This window comes from Arvicanthis niloticus, chromosome 26 (assembly GCF_011762505.2).
Source record: "Arvicanthis niloticus isolate mArvNil1 chromosome 26, mArvNil1.pat.X, whole genome shotgun sequence".
Lineage (NCBI taxonomy): Eukaryota > Metazoa > Chordata > Mammalia > Rodentia > Muridae > Arvicanthis > Arvicanthis niloticus.
The window spans coordinates 11,036,706-11,059,442 of record NC_133434.1 but is presented as its reverse complement, the minus strand read 5'-3'; the positions used below and the strand labels follow the sequence as shown (position 1 = coordinate 11,059,442).

At 46.8% G+C, this 22,737-nt stretch overlaps 1 protein-coding gene and 1 long non-coding RNA gene across 2 annotated transcripts in view; one reads left to right on the top strand and one right to left on the bottom strand.

The window, feature by feature from the left end:
• Grik4 (glutamate ionotropic receptor kainate type subunit 4) overlaps positions 1 to 22,737 on the top strand; it is a 430,298-nt gene that overhangs the window by 219,986 nt on the left and 187,575 nt on the right.
• LOC143438862 (uncharacterized) lies at positions 76 to 21,977 on the bottom strand. Its single transcript, XR_013107429.1, has 3 exons — positions 21,879 to 21,977; positions 12,861 to 13,047; positions 76 to 169 (listed from the first exon to the last, which is right to left on the bottom strand). It is a non-coding gene; the product is annotated as an uncharacterized LOC143438862 (long non-coding RNA).

The window sequence follows — 22,737 nt, the reverse complement described above, 5'->3', positions numbered from 1 at the left end:
GATCTCCTGCCCATTTTAATTGCATTGTTTCTTTTTATTAAGTTAAAAGGGTTCTTCATGTACTCTAGATACAGTTTCTTGTTTTATGCAGAGTTGGCAAGTATATTTTCTTTTTGGAGCTGGCTGTTGTTGTCTTCCTCTCTTGATGGCGTCCTTTGAAGTGAGACATCTGAATGTGAGCGATAAAAAAAAAATTGTCAGTTTTAATTACACTGAAACCTCATTAATTTGGACTCCAGCAATTTGGAATTGGTTAGGGCGGAGTGTCAAAGTCCATTTTCTCGACAAATAGTTATTGAGACTGTCTGTGGTCGGAGATTGTGGCAGGCCCTCGGGACAGAGAGGTGAACAGGGCAGAGCCTGCACAGTCCACAGTCTGCAGTAAGGAGCATACGCGAACACCATGCCAGATAACGGGCAGAACTCAAGTAGCACAGTGTGGGGCGGCTTGGGAGTGCTGGGGGGGGCAACCCGGCTCCATTAAAAATGGGTTTAGGAAACATGTGAACAGTGGAAACTGTTTAGGAAAATAAAATGCCCTGGAGCCTCTGGCTCCTGCTGATGTCAGTGCTAACAGAGATGTGATTGTCTTTGTCCTTCGACCTTTCAGGCAGAGCTTGGATACCTCCCCCTGCCCCTTCCTGGGCTCAGGACACTTTATCATCTTTAATCCTCATGAGAATCTAGTGGGTTGTCACTGTTTCTATCAGAAAACTGTAGCTTGAGCAAGTTAAAGTGACTCCCTCAAGGTGACAAGATTAATTGTTGGGACTGGCATTGGGAGAGAGGGCCTCTCTACAGCGTCAGGCAGCTCTCTCCAGCAACGTGAACTTACTGCCTTCCTGAAGAGAAGAGCTATGCTACCTGCCCCGGGGTGAGAAGGCAAATGCTTGCCTGTGCAGCTCAAAATTAGTGGATGGTGTGTATAACTGTTCAATGGTGGCTTCTCCATGGCTAATGTTTGAATGGTTCTCTCTCTCTCTCTCTCTCTCTCTCTCTCTGTCTGTCTCTCTCTCTATCTCTTTCTCTCTCTCCCTCTGTGTATGTGTGTGTGTGTGTGTTTGTGTGTATGTGTATGTTTTGTTTAAGATGTTGTCCTCACATTGCTATGCAGCTCAGGCTGGCCACAGACTCATGGCAATCCTCCTGCCTCAACCTCCTAGAATGCTGCGATTACAGATGTATAAATTGTCATCACAATTATATAAACATATACTTTCGCTCATCTGCTGCATTGTCTAAATGCTGTACCTCCACCCTTTAAAAAACTGGCAAGATCCTGTGACCAGTGTCTTCTTCACTTTGTGGCTGCCAGTGGCTCTGTGATATTGGAACTGTCCGACCCTAAGGCCTCTGGGTTTTCCTGATATGTACACAGTATCCCTCGGCTCTCTGTGACAGCATCTAGAGGACAAGGATGCAAGCCAGGATGTTGCATGTGCTTGGTATCCTGAAGAAGCCCCTCTGTCAGCCCCGGCTGTTTTTTCTTCCATACTTTTGAGGCCTTGACCCACAGGACACTCTGAGGTCTGTGAGCCGTACAGGATGCACAATCATTTCTCTTGCTGTCGGTTCCTAAACCAAACTTATTATTGCCACTTCTCTTGGGGACTTTCTTCTTAGGCTCCTCAGGCATAGTTCTCAATAGTCACCCCCTGAGTATCTTCCCAGTTCCCCGCTGCTGGCTCACTCTGCTGTTGAGAATTCTGGTTGCCTTTATTACTTACAAGTTGGGGAGTCTAAGTACGGTAGCTGCCCAGGCCCAGGGCTGTAACACAGGTGGGCTGGACCTTGCAGCTTTTTTTTTTTTCAGGGTAACTCAACTTCCTTTGCACTGTCTCTTCTTGCTGTACCAGACTCCTGAAGGCAACAACTGGGCCCTCTCATTTCACTTCCTGATGGAGGATTCAGTTCAGTGCATCTGAATTTGTTGTTCTTAAAGTCAGCTCATTGTTCACCCTCTCGTGAACTGAGTGTGAACTCAGCGGCTCAGTGGTCCATGACACCCTATCTTGGACATAGCGGCAGCATAGGTGGGTCTGCCATACCCCAGGTACAGTAAGGGATGGTCAGACTGCTCTGAAAGGATATCAGAGCCAACAGTCAGGCCAGAGATAACAGGAAGCAGTCTCAGGAGAAATGGAGAAGGCTACCAGGCAAGGGAAGGGGTTTGTCTGATGTGCTGTCTGTTTGATAAGGAAGGTGATGCAGGGTAGAACTGCCCAAGGCACCGAGGATGTTGAGGGCCCAGGCAGCTGGACCACTGTATTTCCTTCCATGCCTTGGGAATTTGGAAAGATGCTATAGTCTCTTAAAAGGAGCCTGGGATTTCTGCCAATCTCATCTTTATTTTCTTTGGGTTCTTTGGGGGCAAGACCTCCACCTCCTCCTTGCTTCAGAGACTGCTCTGTGTCTAAATCACGGTACTACCTGTTTGACAGGGAAGGCGATGCAAGGCAGAACTTCCCAAGGCACAAAGGATGCTGAGTACAGAGGCAGCTGGACCACTGCTAGTATTTCTCTTTCTTGAGACTCTGTCCACCCCCAGAACTATAAATGGGAGATGAGCTCTCGGGATCAGATACGAAGCAGTTAAACCTCAACCCGCTAGACCTCACCTTCTATTTTTTACCTTCCAAAATAGATCCTGGGTTCTAGAAAGGAGGAAAGCTACATTTAAATGCGGGTTTCTTTCCTGGGCGTGTGGCCACCAGCCTTCCTGAATGATCGGAGAGCTGTTGGCATAGCTCATTGCTTGGGAGGAGAATTGAGATTGGGGAGTTTGGCTTCCATGAGATTCTTTCCCTCTGGACATCTTAGGCAGGTCCCTCCACCCCACGCTCCAAAAATCCAGGACATGTGAAGCAAGCAGGAAGCCTTGTGCTTTCCTCTGGAGGCTCTTGGCTGGGCCTCTTTCAAAGTTCTGTCAGTTCCTTACAGGTTGTGGACTTGACCTCAGTGACAGCAGAGGGGAACCGTACAGAGTAAGTGGCACCCACCTCTTTGGAGGGATCATCTTCAGAACCAACTATTCAAACTTAGCCCTCAGCCAAGGAGTGGACATGTGGCTTGGGATGCCAGCAGAGGCTCCCTTAGCCTCTAGGTGGCCCCTTATCACCCATTTTCTAGAATATTCCTTGCTACTCAACTCCATACCTTCTGTGCCCTCCCTGCTTCCAAACCACTTTAAGAGCAGGAGTGGAACAGGCTGGTGCAGCAGACAGGATTGTGAGCCTCCTATCCACCCACCTCTTTGGCTGTCTGCCTTGACTCTCTATCCTGTGGACCCAGGGGGCCCCGTACCTAACATATGATTCCAAAGCTTATTAGTAAACTAGACGCTTTCCCGTTGGATACCTTGGAAGACCTCTTAATGTATTACGTCTGTGTTTGTCTTTTCCCAGAGGCCCTAGGCCAGGAAGTTTCACAGAAAAATATTTATCTCTAGAGTCTAGTGAGACTTGAGACTTGGCTTAGAGAAAAAGGTGCCATCAGCAAATAAGTTTGAAAGGCACTACATATCATGTCTCTTGTCTTGCCGGCTCATGAGCAGAGCCCTGGCACTGCCTACCTCCTCTCTCACCACTGCAGACACAGCACCGTGTCAAGGTCTCTGAGAAATCCCACAGTGAAGACAGCAGTTTAGCTTTGATCCTCAAAAATGGCATAGGTCCGAGACCCACACGAGTGGTAAAAAGGGAGTGGTCCCTAATACACAGTCTGTCTTAGAAAGAAACACATTAGGCAAGAAAGGGAGTGAGATACAAACCACACACTTTTTTTTTTTTTTTTAAATTTGTTGTAGTGTAGGCATAAAGGTGGAATCTTTATGCTCTATCTAACGCCATGTCACAGAAACCAGCCCTGCAGGTAGTCTGGATGCTCTTTGAGAAATGTCACATTTAATGGGTGGCACTGCCTTTGGCTCTGGGGAGATCAGTGCAGAACACACCAAACATGGACTTGCCTATGATGACCCATGTGAACATCAGCGAGGGAGGCATGGGTCAGTGTAGAACATATAAATGGTATGTGTGACAAAAGGACATCGTGAGGACTGTGGATGAGGTGGTGTATAAAATCCATTCTAGCTGGTCACATGTGACCTCCAATGACACTGCAGTTTTGATGTTGCTTGGCAGGGATGGGGAGCGGGGAGCTTTCTGTGCAGAAGGGACAGTACATGCAAATGACCAGAGTTAAGACGTTCTCCTGGCTCCAAATCACAGACATTCACATGAAGGCAGCTTAAACCATAAGGAAGGCTTCCGGGCTCCAGTGACCAGAGGTCTAGCAGTAGGTGGTGGCATTGTTTGTTGCAGTGCCTAATGGAAACAGAAACTCTTAACTTGTCTCCGTTGTCCAGGACATCAGCTTCATCTTAAAGATGGCTTCCCCTTGAATCATGCATGAGCTACTGGCAGTGATTTTTTTTTTCTTTCTCCAAGCCTACCAGGGGAGTGAGAACCAGACAGGCAACCTCCTCTTCCCTCAAGTCTTAGTGGGACAATTTGGATCACTAACCACCCTGAACCAATCATTGCCACCCGGGAATGTCTAGCTCTGGCTGACTTACTCTGAGTTCTTAAGAAAACATCCCAAACCACTGATAAGGCAAATGAGATCTTTGCTTGACTTAGACCAAGGCTTGGCAAACTTCTTCCATAGAGGGTCAGGTCATAAATATTTCAGGCTTTCTGGGCCTAAAATACAGCCTCTATTACAATTTCCTAACTGCCACCATGGCAAAAAGCAGCTACAGAGCATGCATAAATGAATGAGTCTGGCTCCGTCCCAGTAAGCTTTTAGTAATGGATATTAATATTTTAATTTGATAATTTTTTCCTGTAAAATAATCTTCTTTTGATTTTTTTTTTTGCAGCCATTAAGAAATGCAAGGAAAACAGGGCTAGGGTTATAGCCTTGTCGGTAAAGTGCCTTTTGTGTTAACATCCAGATCCATGTAAAAAAAGAAACAAAACAGGCTGAATACTGCATTTATTTAACCCCACTGTGATTGGAGGCAGATCTCTGAACTCACTGACCAGCCAACCTAGCTGAACTGATTGAGCTCCGGGTTCTCTGAGCTCCCTACCTCCAAAGTTAATTGGAAGAGTAATCCAAGAAGACACCCAATGTCAACCTCTGGCTTTCACATGTAGATGTGCACGTGCACACGTGCACACATACACATGTACATGCACATATGAACATGTACACGTGCATACAACATAAACATAAAGAAAATGTAAAGCTAAATAAAATAGTAAAAATACTGAATATTTTAAAAGAGAAAAACGTAAGAAGCTACTCTCAGCTAGACCACACCCTTCCAGCTCATCTTCACACAGTGACCAGTAGAGGTGTGATTTGGCCCATGGACCATAGTTTGTGGACCTCTGACTTAGACAAATGAGGATTCTATCCTGGAGCGAAGGTTTCATCCATATACTATATTGTCATTATATGCTGAGGAAGTAGTAGTGTCGTAGATGGGAGGTCAGCTCAGGATCTTCCTTTGAGAGCCTGATGCTTGCAAGTGTCTGCAGAGAGACAGCTGGCATCTCTGCAGTCTGTCTGGTGGACAGAGGCTACCAACTATTCTCAGACAGCGTTCTTCCTGTCTAAGCACCCAACTTGACTAACCTATCATTCAAGGGATGAGTCCTTGAAAATGGCGGCAGTGGTTGGGGAATTTCCTTCTCTCTTCTAGGTTAACCCTAAGCCCATGCTTTTGAGTAGGGGCTTTCTGATAAGGCAGCTCCCACTTTCCTTGCAAGACCCCAAGGAGTTCCTGCGATTAGTCAGCTAGTCAGTAAGTAGTCATTGAAACAGTGACCAGGTTTGCAGCCCCCCTGGGTATCATCGGGAAGCAGAAGGAGCGGATTGAGCCTCCTTTATAGGAGAGGCATGTCATGCAAAACAAACATCTACAAATCTTCCCAAATCCTGCAGCACGGAGCTTCCCTGGGTAGCAATGGCATGATGAAATGACCTCAGCTCCCAGCATCTGTTTATGCCATGCAGTCAAAGTTAATGAAGGCTGACCCTCAGCAAAACTGGGAAGTCAACCAAAGTTCAGCCTCTGGCTACAGCCGTCCCTTCAGAAGACGTGTTCCCTCTCTTAGTAGCAAACTATTTCTCAGGGTTATCATCACGTCAGGCTTTGTCTCCTCTTGGACCTTGCTCCATCTATAACAAAAGTCTGTCACCGGCCTGTTCCATTAAGACGAACTGACAGAGTATACTTTGCTCTGGAGTAGATTTCATAGTCGTTTTTATATCATAGCCTGTTTGTGTTCCGCTGTCTTCTGTCTAGTTATATAGTTAGGCATTGAAAGGTTTTGTCCTCAGAGAAGTGTATGGTCTAAGTTCTGGGTCTCCTCAAAGTGTTTCTGTTGGAATCTAACCACCAATGAGATGGCAGTTAAGGCCTTTGGGGAGTGACCGGCTCAGGAGACTTAGCCATATGGCATAAGTAAACTTACTAAAGAGACCCAGAGAAGGCCTCAACTCTTATTCCACATGAGGCCATAGCAAGAAGGAAGGATTTATGAACCTGAAAACAAAAGCCTTCCCCCAGCACTAACTCTGCTGTGTCTTCATCTGGGATGTCCAATCCTTACTTATTTTTTTGATGATCAGGTAGAATACAGAATTTTTTTTAAGCCCAGATATACTACACTGAAAGTTGATATTTTCAAAAAGCATTTCTTTTTACTTTGCATGTGCAAATGTTTACCTGCACCGGTGTATGCCTACTCTGTGTCTCTCTGCAGAGGCCACAAGAGGCATTAGGTCCCCTGGAACTGGAGTTACAGGTATCTGGAGGCTGCCATGTGGGTTGTAGGAATCAAATCTGGGTTTGTGACAAGGATAAGAAGTGCTCTTAGCTGCTGAGCCAATCAGTCCCTTGTAAATTCATCTTTAAAAAGGAGGGCCAGTTCTGTAAGAAAGTCCCCCCTCCCCTGAGAATGGAAACGGTTTTGGAATTGAGTAACAAGGGAAAGGTAGAAGAATTTTGAGGTGTGTGCTTGAGGAAGCTTAGACCACTGTAAAGAGACTGTCGACTGCTGGTCCTGGGCAAAGGGAAAAAACAGAGAGCTACAGAGAAAGCCTCAGTCTTCTTAGCAGAGAGCTAAGTGGTTCTGAGTGGAGTTCTTAACTCAGGGGTAGTTAAGACTGTCCTGCAATCACAGGAGGGGCGTGGAAGATACTGACAGCAGAAGAAAGGCCATCCTCACTGTAAAGACCTTGGTTGGCTCAGACTCACTTCCTTGTGCTCTTTGGAAGTTAGAACCTGTGGGCTAGGTAGTGGATATTTGGCCGAGGACATTTCTAAGCCACGTGCTAAAGGCACAGCTCAGCTCAGCTGTGTGAGTGGATGCAGGTGAGTGTGAACGTGAGTGCATGCGAGCATGCACATGCGTGTGTGAGTACGCGTGAACATGCGTGCCTGAGTGAGTGCATGCTTGTGAATGTGAGTGCAAGCATTTGTGCATGCAAGTGTGAGTACGTGACTGTATACCTGTGTAGTAGCAATAGTAGATTGAGAAAAGGTAAATGACTTTCAGTTGTATTTGTTAATAAAGGGAAGGAGAACTTATGATCGTTGAGAAGTTCAGCCCATGACATTGTGAAGAACGTGGCAGCACAGTGGGGAGTGGATGAAGATGCAGCCAGGTACCTGTTTGCTAAGGAGACTGCGTGTTTCAGGCATCTCAGCGAACCCTGACCCCATTTGTTCAGGACAACAGAAACATTCTGGTGGCTTTCTGGAGACTTTCAGAGCTGTTCATCCATAGGGCCTGAGGAACAGAATGATCTCAAAAGAAGGGAAGTGAGCACCTGTATGAATTTGGAACTCTGGATTTGGTGGAACCTCAAGGGTCTCCCCAGCCTGTTCTTTGATTCTTAATTATGGCTCTGAGCTCTGTTAGAGAGTATACTTTATCCAGCCAAACTCTATGTGTGCAGATGCGTGCAGATGTGCATGCCTGTGTGTGTATGTGTGTGTGTGTATGTATGAGTTTGTGTAAACGTATGATGACTGTGTATATATGTGTGTATGTGTATATATGTATTAGAGTATATGTATGTGATTAATTGTGTGGAAATGTGTGTGTGAGTGTATGTGAGCATGTGTATGTTTATGTGTGTGTGCCTGTCAGTGTGTGTATGTGTGAGTGTGTGTATATGTGTGTATATATGTATGTGTGCAAGTGTGTGTATAGGTGCGCTCACATGTGCGAGCATGTATGTATGTGTCTGTGAGTATATGTGCATATGTCAAGGAGAGCCACAGGATCCAAGTTGAAAACTGCATGACCACCAGGGACAGCTCCAGGAAGAAGGCTCAGAGAAAACAAGAGGCAGACCATTCCACGGGACCCCAGCCTGATAGAGCCACCACTGTGAAATTCCAGACTCGACTGTTTCTCCTGTGACTTCTCTGCTGAGCAGAGAACCAGGAGAGGTCCTGGTTCCCAGAACCTGCTGATAGGCGAAGAATCTGTGCATGAAGCTGGTACCAGGCACTGGGGTTTATACCTTTGTCTCTCTATATTCTAAAGACAATTAAGAATCAGTAATTGGCCAAAAAAGGGGGGGGATTTGTTTGACCAAACCAGGGGAAAGAATCAATTTCTTCTTTACCAGGTCCATGACACTCTTTCAGTTTATAGAAAATAATGGCGCCATGTATGGCCATTCCACTCCAAACAAGCAAATCTCAGGCTTGGTAGCTAAGCAGAGGCAGGCCTGGTCAACACTTGAATGGGAGAAACCCATGAAACAAAGGCTGGAAAACAGAGATTTGCGTGAGACAGGGCTTGGGGACAGCTAGACTCAGTGGCCGTTCTGTTATAGAGGTTTTACCCACGTGCAGCCATGAGGAAAATGGAGGTAGAAATTCCATTGTAAAGATCCCAAGTTTTGAAAGAGAGTGTGGAGGGTATTATTGAATGAAAGATAGGAGATGTCCCTCTGTGGGCCTGGCATCATTTTTGAGCCTAAATCCATTCTTTTGATAGGTGCACATGGAAGCCTTTGTATCTTTCCTTTGGAGACCAGACTCAAGCTGGAACTCCCAAATGCCTCCTTTCTTCCTATCTTTATTATTTTTTTCTTTTTGTTTTTCTGAGACAGGCTTTCTCTGTGTAGCCTTGACTGTCCTGGAACTTGCCCTGTAGGCCAAGCTGTTCTCAAACTCACAGAGATCCTCCTGCCTCTGCCACCCAAGTGCTAGGATTAAAGGCCACCACCTCACCCCACCCCACCCCACCCCACCCCACCTTGGTTTGCTCAAGGAAGTGGGCGTAGGAGGGACAAGAGTCTGACGTGAGTTTTCAGAAGAGCCCCTCTGTCCCTCACGGGCTCCATCTTTCCTAGCATGTGATCAGTCATAAAATCACAACACGACCATTCAAGAGGCCCCTTCAAGCAGACAGAGGGTGACAGAGCTAAGGGGAATAACCTACCTGAGAGGCCTGGCTGAGGTCGGATAGCATGAGGGCTGAGGCTTAACCAGGCCCCAGACCTGACCCTTCTCTCTCACATCTGCGTGACTTGGATAAACTAAGGCCTTCTGTCTCTGTCCTTCAGAGCTCACAAGGTTGGCTTCATATCCAATGGCATGGTGACTTTGGGAGTACTTTGTAAAGCTGTGTATAACACAGCTGTCATGACTAGTACTGCTGGGGTGCTCCTTACAGACGTGGAACAAAGAGAAAAGGACTTCGAAGTGTTACAGATAAGGAGGGTGGGGTCGATCCCTTTACTTATCATCCCGGCAGGCAGTGCTGGGTACCTGCCACATTCCCTACCCGTGTGGCCTCTTATTTACACCTGATGACAATGTTGGTGAGAACTGTTTGTTCAGAGAAATGAGGCGACTTGCCCAGGGGCAGAACTAAATGATAGAGCTGACACTGGAATTCAGCAATATCTGGCTCCCCAGCCTGCTTGCCCACTCCACACACATTGTGCTGTTTCTGGGGGTATTCACAAGGTGCTTTTATTATCACTTGGCTCAGCCTCTGCCCTCCCTTGCCATTGGTTTCCCTTAGAGAGTCTCCTGGAAGGCTACAATGGCGTGTCCAGGAGACATTCCGATGAAGGCGTCTCTCATTCTGACTGAGAACCTGCACGCCCAAGGCCCTCTTAAGAGTGTTAATAACATTTACTAAACGTTGACAGAGAAAGGTCAGCCTCTGAGTATTGTGCCAACAGGAGATAAACCTTCCCTGGAACATCTGCTCTCTATTATGGTTGGGCAGACTCAGCAGCTCCTGGCTAGCCCATGAGCTCAGTGCGCAGGAGACAGTAAAACAGGGCAGGCCTCCAACTCTACTATATCTCTGGGACTGGGGCACGCAGCAGGTGTGTGGGCAGAGCTGGAGGGACAGAGACTGTGTCACTCTCAGGCAGAAGCTGGACTCCAGATCTTCCTTTGAAATGAAGGAGTTTGGGTTCCCTATTTTTTTTCTTTGCCAAACCTTACTAGGTTCCCCTGAGGAGTAGCCTTCATGGAAGCAAGAGTCCTCAAATCTATCCAATCTCTGCCACGCAGGCAGAAGTCACTCCATGCTCTTGGAGAGAAAAAAAAGGCTGCCCTAGCGACTTCTCACTATGTAACACATTTTCCTCAGATTTAGCAGCTTCAAGCGACAACTACATATCTGTGTGTATTGTCTCTTTTATTTTCTGACTGGTGGACTCTGAAGATGTTTCTTGGGCTGTTTCCAGCTCAGGGTGGATTGCAAGGCTCCAGTCAAAGGGGATCTGAGGCTGGGGCTGGGGCCAGGCCAGGGTGGGGCTGGGGCCTCCACTCCTAAGCTCCTGCCTGGTGACACTCAGCGGGCCTGGGTATCTCATTGGCTGGAGGCCTCAGTGCCTGTGGGTCTTTCAATTAGGTGATTCTCCTGGGTGATCTTGATTTCCCCAGAGTGGGGCGCAGGAAACCCTAAGATGGAAGCAGCAGCTCCAGAAGCCACACTTCCACCACCTGAATCATGAGCCCTTGGCCAGGGCTACCCTTCCCAGGTGGGAGAAAATGTAAGAGCAATGTGAGCTACAGGAGGCAGGGATCTCAGGGGCCATCTTGGGGACAAGTCCACAGGCCTATCAAGACCGTGTACGGTAGAGCTGTGTGGGGAACTGGACAGTTCACCTGGAGGCCTTTTCTGCGGTGCCTGGCATTGCTATTGTACTCTCTCCAGTGCCCCTGACACAGAGATCAGATGCCTGGCATTGCTATTGTACTCTCTCCAGTGCCCCTAACATAGAGTTCAAGTTTCTGTAAATACACGCAGCCTCATTTTCTGTTATTCTCTTCAGCTGCCTCAGATCCCAGTGCCATGGACTATTTGTTTGATTCCTCTGTGCCCTGTACCTACTGATTTCTGTCTCCAGCCAGTAGGTTTCTGTGTCACGGCCTAGTTTAGCCATCTCTGCTGTGAGTCTCTCAGTACCCCAGAGCCCTGTGCCTCTCTCTCAGCAGCGCCATTTCATTTCCCATGCAGGCAGGATTCCTGAGCATGTCCTGGGTGCCATGCTCTGTGCTGGGCCATGGTGGACAAAATGTCAGTGTAGAGCAACAGAACACCAGAGATGTGGCCTGTGATGGGGGCTGCAGGTGCAGACAAGGTTGAAGAGGATCAGGAAGAGGAGCGTGTCCTGGCAGAGGGGGGGGCCCTTGCTTTACTAGGCCTGGGGGAAATTTGCTTCTGGGGGCTGTGCACAGAACAGAGACCAGAGGCAAGGCATCAAGCTTGGAGTTGGGGAGAATGTCTTAAGCTCAGCACGGTGTAGTTATAGTCGGGTGTTACTTGTGGTGGAGATACAGTCTGGGACATGCATTGCGGGGTGATCTTGTGCTAACATCGTAGAGCACACTGAGAGAGAGAGAGAGAGAGAGAAAGAGAAAGAGAGAGAGAGAGAGAGAGAGAGAGAGAGAGAGAGGACAGAGAAGAGAAAGGAGAGAGAGAGAAGAGAGGGGAGAGACAAGGAGAGAGATGCTTGCTACCTAGATCCTTTACTTACTTTTGCATTGTCAGGGATACATCCTGAAGCCTTAGGCAGTTTTAAATTGCTCTATAAGTTAGCTGCACTCTAGCTGCCCCCTTTTATTTCTTACCACTATTATTTTGTTTAAATTTGTTTAAACAGGATCTTCCTATGTCGCTCAGACTAGTATTGAACTTGAAAGCTTCCTGCAATAACCTCTCCAGTACTGGGATGATTGGTGTGCGTAACCATACACAACTTATGCCATTAAAGTGTCATATATATATATATATATTTACATATACATTTGTAGGCCATATGGTGTGTATATATTACTAATGTAGTCTGTTGCTCCCAGGACCATGGTGAACAAAACAACATATGATTAAGTCAACCACGAAGGAAAACACTGCAGTCGGGAGGCACGGTAAACACCAAATGTATGGGGTTGCTTCCCGTGCCACTTGGCACCCTGCTTTACATACAGTAAACAGTCTTTCCAGCACGAGTAGATGGAAGCCCTGTAGAATAAGTGTACGACGTACAGTGCGGTAATTACGTAAGCTAGCAACACAACCCTTCATTAGCACAACCTCTTATAGGCACGTTCTATAGCCAAGTGCGCCGTCCTTTCTTACCTCTGGCGGAACACTAACTAGGTTTGCTGGCACCTGCATCAACACCGCATCACCACGCTCACGGGACGAACGTGGTATGCCATGGTGTCACGAGGGTAAGGATATTACTGGGCAATGGGAAATTTCCTGTTTTTATAATCATAGACACGTCCCTTGGTTGGTTGTCCGTTATAGACCTGAATGTCATATGCGGTACGTGACCAAAAAATCTCTTACTTTTCCATCCAAATCCGGCAGCCCCCTGAGGGCAGGGTCCATGTGTGCTCTTCGTCCTGCTACACAGGACGGCTTTGGCACGTGGCCTTGAAGGATGGGTGTTCTTTTGATGTGCCAGGGTTGGGATATGTCAGAGCCACGCAGACTTGGACAGACACCCAGTGAACTTCCAGAGGCACCGAGACAACTAAAGAAGAAATAAGACCAGAGAAATTTGTTTTGAGGATTAAAGACCCACTCTGTGTATATCCCTACATTTTATAGACAGGGATGAGATGAAAGTGAATTTAAATAAAGACTTTAGTCTGTATTTAATGATGCCGTTATTAGGCTATATTTGGCAATGCGTTCCCCTGACATAAAGTTTTAACATTGGCCTTTCTGAACACTAAATTACCTTTTGGATCTGCCAGCTTTAATGATAAATAAAGAGAAAGTCGATCTCATTACCATCAGATCCATGGAGTGGGGGTGGGGGGTGGGGTTAAACATTTGGTAGACTCAACCAGTTCTGGATGCTAAGACATGACCGCCACCAAGTGACATATTCTGATGGAGAATCAGAGGCTGGAGTCACATTTACAGCCAAGTTCATTACGCAGGGGTCGACGAGCCTCTGCTTTAAATTAGTGGGACCTCAGTTCCCTCTACATTCTTAAAGCAGGGAAGGCTGCAGATGCCTTTCTTGGCTCAGTCAGCCCCACGCACCAGACTCTAAGGATGAAGGAATGGAGAGAAAAAAAGCTGATGTAGAAGCGGTGATGTAAGATACCACGTGAATCCAAATGGTCCTGAGGAGTGGGCTCCTTATAGATTCTTGAGTGTGCTACATCTCCAGTACCTTCTCCCTCAAGGTGCCCTGGAGACTCTGAACAGTAGTCCCTTGGGAGGGGACTACCTGTGGCTTGTCTTTACTACTCATGGGTCAGACCAGGGAAGGGTGACTGCTGGACTGGTAGAAGACCTACACCATGCCCTCAATCAATGACGAAGGAAGGGAAGGGCCTTGAGAAAGGAGTAATTACCCTGACAGAGTTCTTTCTTGTCCCATGAGACATACCATGGAGATGCAAGTGCAGAGACCCAAAAGAGAGACAAGTTAGTGGCACATAGGCCTTGTGAGTTAGGGGGCTGGGAAAAGGGAAAGAAGAGCCCCTACAGGCCACATTCCTCAAACCCAAGAACTTCCGACAGAATCAACTGGCCAGGCCTAGGCCAACATATAGCTGTGTTATGAGTCCCCGGAAAGGTAGGCATTGCCAGACAGTGTCCCCTTTCCATTGCAAGTGTCCTGACAGGGATGATGGGGAGGAAGACAGTGAGCTGGGCAAGCAATCACCTGACTGGCAGCTTAGGCCTAGAGACACAAGTGCCATGTGATGGTGGTATTCATACCATTCCAGAGAACAGGCCTGATTACATCTCCCACAGAAGATACACACATAGAGAGAGTGGTATTTTGTTTTGTTTGTTTGTAAAACTGGGTAGGTGACTCAGGGGCTCTATCCACCCCACATCTGTAAAATAATAATACCCACCGCAAAAGGCAGATGTTGGCTTTCCTTCTTCCCCGGGGCATGAGATGGGAATTCCCCTCGAGCCCTATCACCACTCTTGCTATGTCTTTCCTTTCTCCAGATAGGCTAGCTAGCATCTTCCTTAGTACATGAAAGGTGGTCTACTCTATAGAACCCTGCGATGTGATGTTCTGGACTGAGCACTGGTGCAGCAATTTTTCTATTTTTAATCTGATCTTAGCCTCTGTGTGCCCTTGAGTTGATTTGGTCTTTCTGGGTTTCCCAATACTAATCTACAAAAGTAGTAATGATGCCATTTTCCCGCTGCATTGTGGATTATGCAAAGAAGCAAATGAGGTAAGTTCTGTGAAGTTCTCTGTGAACTACAAAGCACCTGTGATAAAATATGCACAGCATAAAACATGCCACCTTAAGCGTTTAATCATTTTTGAATATTTTCACTTCTTCCTTTAAATTTCATCTTTAATTTTGATAAAATTTGATCTTTTGTGAATGAGCTCTGTGTCTACGTATGTTCATGTGTGCGTGGGTATGTGTGTGTGTGTGTGTGTGTGTGTAAAGGCCTGAGGATAACCTTGGATGTTATCTTCAAGAACACAATGCATGTTCTTTTGAGATAAAGTATGCCATTAGCCTGTAGCTCACCAATTAAGCTAGGCTTGATAGCCAGTGAGCCCCAGAGAGCTGCCTGTCTCTACCCACCCAGTAATTACAATTATGTATTACTACACCCAGATTTTTTTAACCTTGGATTTTAAGGGTTGAGTTCTTGTCCTCATGCCTGCAAAGCAAGCCCTTTACCAACTGAGCCATCTCTGGAGTCCTCATCTCAGTCATTTTTAAGTGTATGGTTCAGCAGAGATGAATACCTTCAGGGCTTTGTGCTACCATCACCACCATATGTCTCCGGAACCTTGTTTTATCTTGCAAAAATGAAAATATTTATTATTGCAGAGGACCTTCCCATTGACCTATCCCCAAGCCTTCTGCCACCAGAGTTCAACTGCTCTGTGCACCTCACCTAAGCGGGACGCACAATGTTTGTCTTCTTGAGACCGGCTTATTTCACTTAGCACAGTGATCTAGAGGTTCATCCTTTACGCAGCATTTTCAAACTTTTCTTCCTTTGTAAGGCAAGGTAGCATTTCATTGTTTGAATATACCTTTTATCCATTCAGCCCCGGTGGCCCTGAGAGTTGATTCTTTCTCTAGTAAAGAGGCACGGGTAAACATGGTCGTACAAGTATCAGTTTGAGACTGCTTTCAATGGAAATAGAATCTAAAATATGCTGGGACATATGGTATCTCAGTTTTCTTCCATGCTTTTATGATAAAATACGCCAACAAAAAGCGTTAAGGGAGAAAAGGTTTATCCTGGCTTATGTTTCAAGAGTCCTACAGATCATCATATCAGGGAAGGCAAGATAGCAGGAGTTAAGACTGCTGGTCACATCACATCACAGTCGGGGACATAGAGCAATTGATGCATACTGCTGTTCACCTCCCACTTTCCAGTTTACACAGTCCAGGGTACAGGCTAGGGAATGGTACCACCCACAGTGGGCAGTTCTTCCCACCTCAATTTATGCAATCAAATAATCACCTGCAGTATACCCAAAGGCGCACCATCTTCCAGGTGACTCTAGATTCTGCAAAGTTGACAATTAACTCTATCAAACATGGCAGTTGCATTTTAATTTTTGAGGAAATCTGATATATTTTTATAGTACCTGTACCATTTTACATTTCTCCCAGCAGAACATTTATGCAAGTGTTCTATTTTCTCCACCTTCTTACCAACACATCTTATTCTTCGAGTTTAAAAAAAATGTGTGTATGCATGTATGTATGTATGTATGTATGTATGTTTGTATGTAAGTATGTGGGAGGTTCGTGCATGCATATATATGTACCTGTGTGTAATCCAGAAGTCAGGATTGGGTGTTTTTCTCAATTACTTTCCACCTTGCTTTTTTGGAGATGGGGTGGGGTGTCTCTTACTGAACCAGGAGCTTGCTGATTTAACTAGACTGGCTGACTGGCAAGCTTTGGGGATCTGCCCGCCACTATCTCCATGGGGCTGGGACTGCAGGTGTGTGCTTTCATGATTGACTCTTTTTGTTTGTTTATTTTGAACACAGCTCCTAGAAGATTGGACTCAGGTCCTCATTGTGCACTTTATTAACTGAGCCATTTTCCAGCACCTTGCCAGGTTTTGTTTGTTGACTTTGATTTGCTTATTCTGAGGGGGTTTTATAATAGTTATTTGGGTGGGCATGAGACAAAGATGGAATGTTAGTCATATGGGTGGCTCAACACATTCAAATCAGGAAAGAGGGATTTTTAGCAGACTTGTTAGGCTAGGGTATGGAGCCTAGAAGTCTTGGTTGAAAAGCACAACTGAGGCCCCTATTCAAGCATACACAACGGGTCAGAAGATGCCGATGCTTTGGCAGTGCTAACTGATGTGATGCTTGCAGGGAATTGGTCCATGTGCCTGAGGCACCACTGGAGGGATGCACTAGTCAGGCCTTGACAAGTGGCTGGAATTTTAAACACTAGAGTGCAGAGGACAGGTGGACTGGCATGGTGGCAGAGATCTGGTTGAGGACACAGCCAATACTCATTGGAGGATTGCTTCACACCAATGTCTGGATTAGCAGTGTCATCAGTTCCTGGGAACTAGTGACAAATGAGTGCTGTTGGATACCACTCCAGACCCCTACTCGGTCACTCAGTGGAGGCATGGACCCAGCAACCTGTGTCTTACAGGTCTCATTGGGACCTCTGAGTACATTCTTAAGTTAGAGAAGAGTACAAGCTAATGAAGATGAGCTGTTGAGGGACTGACTGTGGATTCTAGAATCGGGCTGGGGAGTGGGGTTATATATAGAATCTCCAGTGAGTGAGTGTGGTGGCACATACCTTTAATCCCTACACCTGAGAGACAGAGGCAGGCAGATCTCCGTGAGCTCCAGGGTGGCTTGGTCTATTAGTGAGCTACTGGACAGCCAGGGATATGTAGAGGGATCCAGTTTCAACAACAAAAACAAAACAAAAGCAATCAAATAAAAACCCTAAAAACTGGGGGGGGGGAACCCCACAAAACAACAAAACAAAAAGCCACAAAACAGAAAACAAAACAACAACAACAAAACAACCAAACCAAACCAAAATAAAAACAAAAACAAAAAGCCCAAACCAACCGAACAACAAAAAGAACTTCTCCAGTTCCTTTTGAACTCCAGTTGTTTTTGAATCCCAGTGGCTGGCCATGAGGACTAAGAAAACGTTAAGCTTCTTGCCAGGCCACAGAAACATATGGCCACCTGTGGCTCACTGTTCCCTCTACAGACTTCTTGGTCACTATACTCCAGATGCTGACCCAGGTCCTAGGCGCTCTTTCTTACTGTCTTCCTTCAACCTTAGTGTTCTTTGTCTCTGGCCATCGCGTCTTCCTCTGCGTTCTGTCCGGCTCAGATGGAGCCTGGGTAGAGGGAATTTCCCCTGTCACTCCTGGTTTGCTCTTGCCCATTCCTTTCCTTTTCTAGTTCTTGTTGCTGTCTGTGAAGCCAGCCCGTGTCTTTTATTTGCATCTTTGTTTTCTGCCTCTTCTTACATCTGGGTCTCAGGGTTCCTAGCTCTATTTCCGGTGTATGGCGCACGGTAGGTAACTGGGATTATTATTTTTCATTCTCTGGACACTGGAATGCTTTAGAGCAGTTCTGAATAGTGAAGTGACACTATCAAAGATATGCCCTGTGGGGAGAGTCCTCCTGTGGGTTTGAGTGAGGGACAGAGGGACAATTGCTAAAGGCAGGAATTAGGTTGTAAAGCGATAATGGTCCAAACCATTGCCTCTCAACTGGGGGAAGTGGCTGTCTCTTACTCAACTCAGGGGAACATCGGGCAATCTCGGGGGCAGTTTTATTTGTCCTAGCAAGGGAGGGTGCCGTGGCATCTAGTGGATAGGGGCCAGCAGTGCTTGCTGTTAAACCTTTGAGGATGCTCAGAACAGCCCCCAAATATCAGCAGTGCTGAGGTCAATAAAGCTGGCTCTAAACCAGAGTGGTGACTGGAGGAAAGAAAAGAACAAAATAAATGTTTTCTAGTCATCAGAAAAGCCTTTGCCATGATCTGTGCCTGCAGAGGTGACTTAAGGTCCCTTTGGCAGCAGAATGCAAGGACCCTAAATGGCAATTCCTCTGAGACACAATGGTCTTCCTTGTGCTGGTTCTCTGCCCCTCCCCCATCCTCTCCCGCCACCTCAATCTCCTTCTTTCTGATCTTGGGTTTCCTTGCTTTTCCTCTACCATTTTTTCTTCCTCTCTTCTTCTCTCCTTTCCCCCCATTTCCTCCCCATTTCCCCTCTCCCCTGTACTTTGTCTCTCCCATTTAACTGCCCATTACGAACATTTGAAGTTTAGTGGGTTTATGGTCTCGGTCCTTAATTTTTAGAGTGGGTAATTGCACGATCTATACTAAATTAGATTTACTAGATTTTTACTTCTGTGGCATATGGCATCCGGATGGGGCTGGCTTTTATCCCCTGCAGTTGGTGATCTTGCTTCCAGTACGTTTCTCTGCGTTCTGCAGTTTCTAACAACAATCAGGTGAGCATCTCCTTTCAGCCACCGTTTCTGTGGAAACTCAGTCAGTCAAACCAGGCAGAAGTTATGCAGAAAGCAAGACCAAGTCCGTGCTGCTGGGGTCAAAAGCACAGCTGTGGCCCATATCCTCCCTACTCCTGCCCCACCCTTTCTCATCCTGAACTGATGTCCCAGGCTCTGTCATGAAAAGGGGAGGCCATGGCTCTCGGAGTTGATCTAACTTCTCCTCCTTGCCTCACAGAAATGGTTTCTAACCAGGATAGCCTGACGTATCCATGGATGCCAGCCTAACCAGTGGCTTTGTTTCAAGGAAAAATGGCATGCAGAGGGAGGAGTCTGGAGAGACAACTGCCACAAGAATGTTTAAATATCTGTGGTCTCTCAAGGAGGCATTGTGGTACTGAAGTCTCATTTTCACAGGGCCTGGGAAGGAAGGGATAGGCTTTCAACTTGCATGCTACATGTGGTCTCCAAGACAATTCTGCCTGTCTCCGGAGTACCTAGAACAGCGACTATCACTCCAACCAGAAATCATAATTACAGAGTGAGCCACAAGTCTGACACATTTTGTTGATAGGACTCTCTTCTCTCCCACCTTAGGAAACGGGCAAGAGAGAAAGAATGACAAAGTATCTCAATATTTTTTTTTTCAAATGAATAAGCACAGGAATATTCTTGTCCTACTGGGAGTACCTAGCTTAGACTCTAAACACCAGTGTCCTGCTGGAAAAAAATACCCCTTGCCCTGTTCTGGCTTCTGGCTCTTTCTTTGGGGGATGATGACAATGGATGATGATGATGATGATGATGATGATGATGATGATGATGATGATTATAAAAGTCCCCTAGAGATGGATAATGTGCAGGTAGAAACAATCAAAGATCTGGCTCTTCAGATTTTCCTGCCATATTCTGCAAACTCAAGGCAGTCCTAATTGGTTATTTCTCTTGCTTGTGCTCATACTTAAGATGGAAAGGAGATGACTATCAACCCAATGCTTTAGGAACCCATTTTCCTTTCTAATCAAAGGTGGCAGGGTCCTGTGTTGTCAACTGCAGTAGACTTGACCTGCACTTGTTCAAAGCTAGGGGTAAAATGTGTGCCTTAGTGTCTCTCTGCCCGATGGATGTGATTTAGTGGTGACATAATCTAATGAGACTGCATTGATTACTAACCTCACTGCTCTGATAAAATATCTGATGGCAACTTGGGGGTGGGGACAAGGTTTATCTTGGCTTACAGTTCAAGGGAACACAGTACATCATTTCATGGGTTGGGGGGGAAGGTGTGGTGGCAGGAACAGTGGGCAGCTGGTCACACTGCATTGGCAGTCAAGAAACAGAGTGAACAGAAGTCAAGCCAGGCTATACAACTTCAAGGCCTGCTCTCCAGTGCCTCCACTTCCTCCAGCTTCACTTCTAAAGGTTCCTACAACCCTCCACACAGTACTGCCATTGGGGACTGGGTGTTCAAATACTTGGGACTAAGGGCGGCATTTCACATTCAAACCAGGATAGACTCATTAGTGGGCCGGAAGCACTGAAGAGTGGTGCTCGCTCAGAGATGTGTGAACTCTTGAAAAAGCGTTTGATAGCTGTCCGTCTAGGCTCACCTTCAGAATCTGCTTAGCACATGGCTTGTGACATCTCTCCCCACTCCCCAGCCTCCATCTCTATCTTCCCAGCTAGCCTTTGATGAGTCTTTGAGAGCAGCGACCAGAGCTATTTCATGTCTTCTTATTTTGGGTTCTCAGCTCCCCCCACCCTGCCTGGTGCCGGGCATTGAGATCAGTGATCCATATATGTTCTCCAGATTGAATTACCACAGTCAAGGAGGCCAGCCTGGGCTTAGTTTCCTCTGCTGTTAAAAGGCCAACTTTGTCTGGCATCCTGTACACTCAAACCCATCAAGGCTCCCAGGGGTCTTCATTGTTCCACATTCCCTCCGCCGTTCTTTCGATTCTGTCCCACAACTTGGCCAGAAGGCTGTCACCAGCAGCCATTAAACAATATAAATGGGCAGTGTCAGCTCCCATTGCCTCCCCATCCTGGCTCTGTATGCAGCGTTCCTAGAGTGTGACCCCTCCAAACACCAGGCTGCCACATCCTTTGTTGGGGTCAACCGCAAGCTGCCCATGAAATTATCCAGACAGGGTGGGGTGGGGGCTTCCTCTGTGACCATGGCTAAGAAGAACACACAGGGATGATCTTCCTTGAAAGAAGAAAATAGGCAAGGACTAGGAGAAGAAAAAAAGAGACCAGCTTAAGAAGGTTAACTGGGAATATTGAGCAGTTATATCCATAAACTCTGCAAAGTGGCCTTATTAATAAAGCACTAAGTGCAGATATAATTGTTGGCTATGCCAGGGAATTTATTCATAAATTTTCCCAGGGGTCGTGTCCTTTATTTAGCTATGGGTGTGTGAAAGATAAAAAGAGAACCATGCCGTGAAGTTCAGGCATGCGCTCCCGTCAGACAGAGCTGAAAGGCATCCATGCCTACCATGTGTCCAGCTCAGTGCTGGGTTGTATTGGGGCCAGCGACAAGGGAACTACTGAGCTTCCCACACTCGTTCCCTGGCTAGATGGCAGTCTGCACATGAGGAAGCCAGTGGTGCTCGCTTCATTTCCAACATCCTTCCCACCTGCAGCCTCATCTCCACACCTCTTCTGGACTGTGTTCTGACCTCAGTTCATGGCCCCCCTCTGAGTCGTTCTCCAAACTGTGGCAGCAGGCACCCAGAGCCACCACTTACTGAGTTGTCCCACCTATCACACATATGCCCTGCGCAAGCATCACACAGCTCTAGCAGGTAGAAGGTTTCCCTTCCTTCCTCTCACTCTGAGCTCCCCACTCTCCCCTCACCTACCTTTCTCCGTCCTGACCATCCTTCATGCCTGTGCACCCAGCCCTCTTGGGCAGCATGTCTGTGGAGATCACAGTAACCGTGCCCTCACTGACTTCTCTCCGATTCCACATCAACACTTCCTGTTTCTCTCTTCGTCATGAAAGATCCCAGCCCTCTAGGTTTTCTGGAAGGTGGGAGGGGACTTTGCTTGTGCCACTAAGCCACACCTCTAGATTCTTTCTCTGAAAACAGCCTTCTGTCCCTGCCCTTCTGGTACCTTGCCTCCACAATGCCTGGTTCTCTGTATGTCCCAGGATCCATCACAAATCTCCCATATCCCACTCTCCTATCTGCTGGTCGAACCCTTTGCACATATATGTTTGGGATACATTCCTTTCCCCATCCAATGGAAAGATCCCAACCCACCACTTCTGTTGCCATGATCACCACCACCTCCCCTAACGATGTCCATTTCCTCTTGAGAAACCACTTGCCCTGCTCTGTGCCTTGAGCCACGCCCGCCCCCTCCCCCATTTCAAGCGGCTCAGGAAAGCATTTATTAACAGAGCAGTCGCTCTCAGCTCTCACCTATAGCCACCGCCCCTGTCACTCTGGCTTGACGGAGGTGAAGATACTGCTTCTCCTCCAAGAAAAATGGAAACTTCCCTGTTCAGTCTCTCTTGACTTCCCCTCCCACCAAACACTTAAGGTGCTGCAGTGTTTATTCGTCTTGGACCTGAGCGATCTGTTTTCAGCACTTGAAGTGGAGCTGGCCTGATTGGAGATGTGTAACACACAAGCTAGCTATGAAAACAAGAATATAAAACACCTCAATGATTTTTTTTTTTTTGTATTGATTGGATGTTGGCATTATAGTACT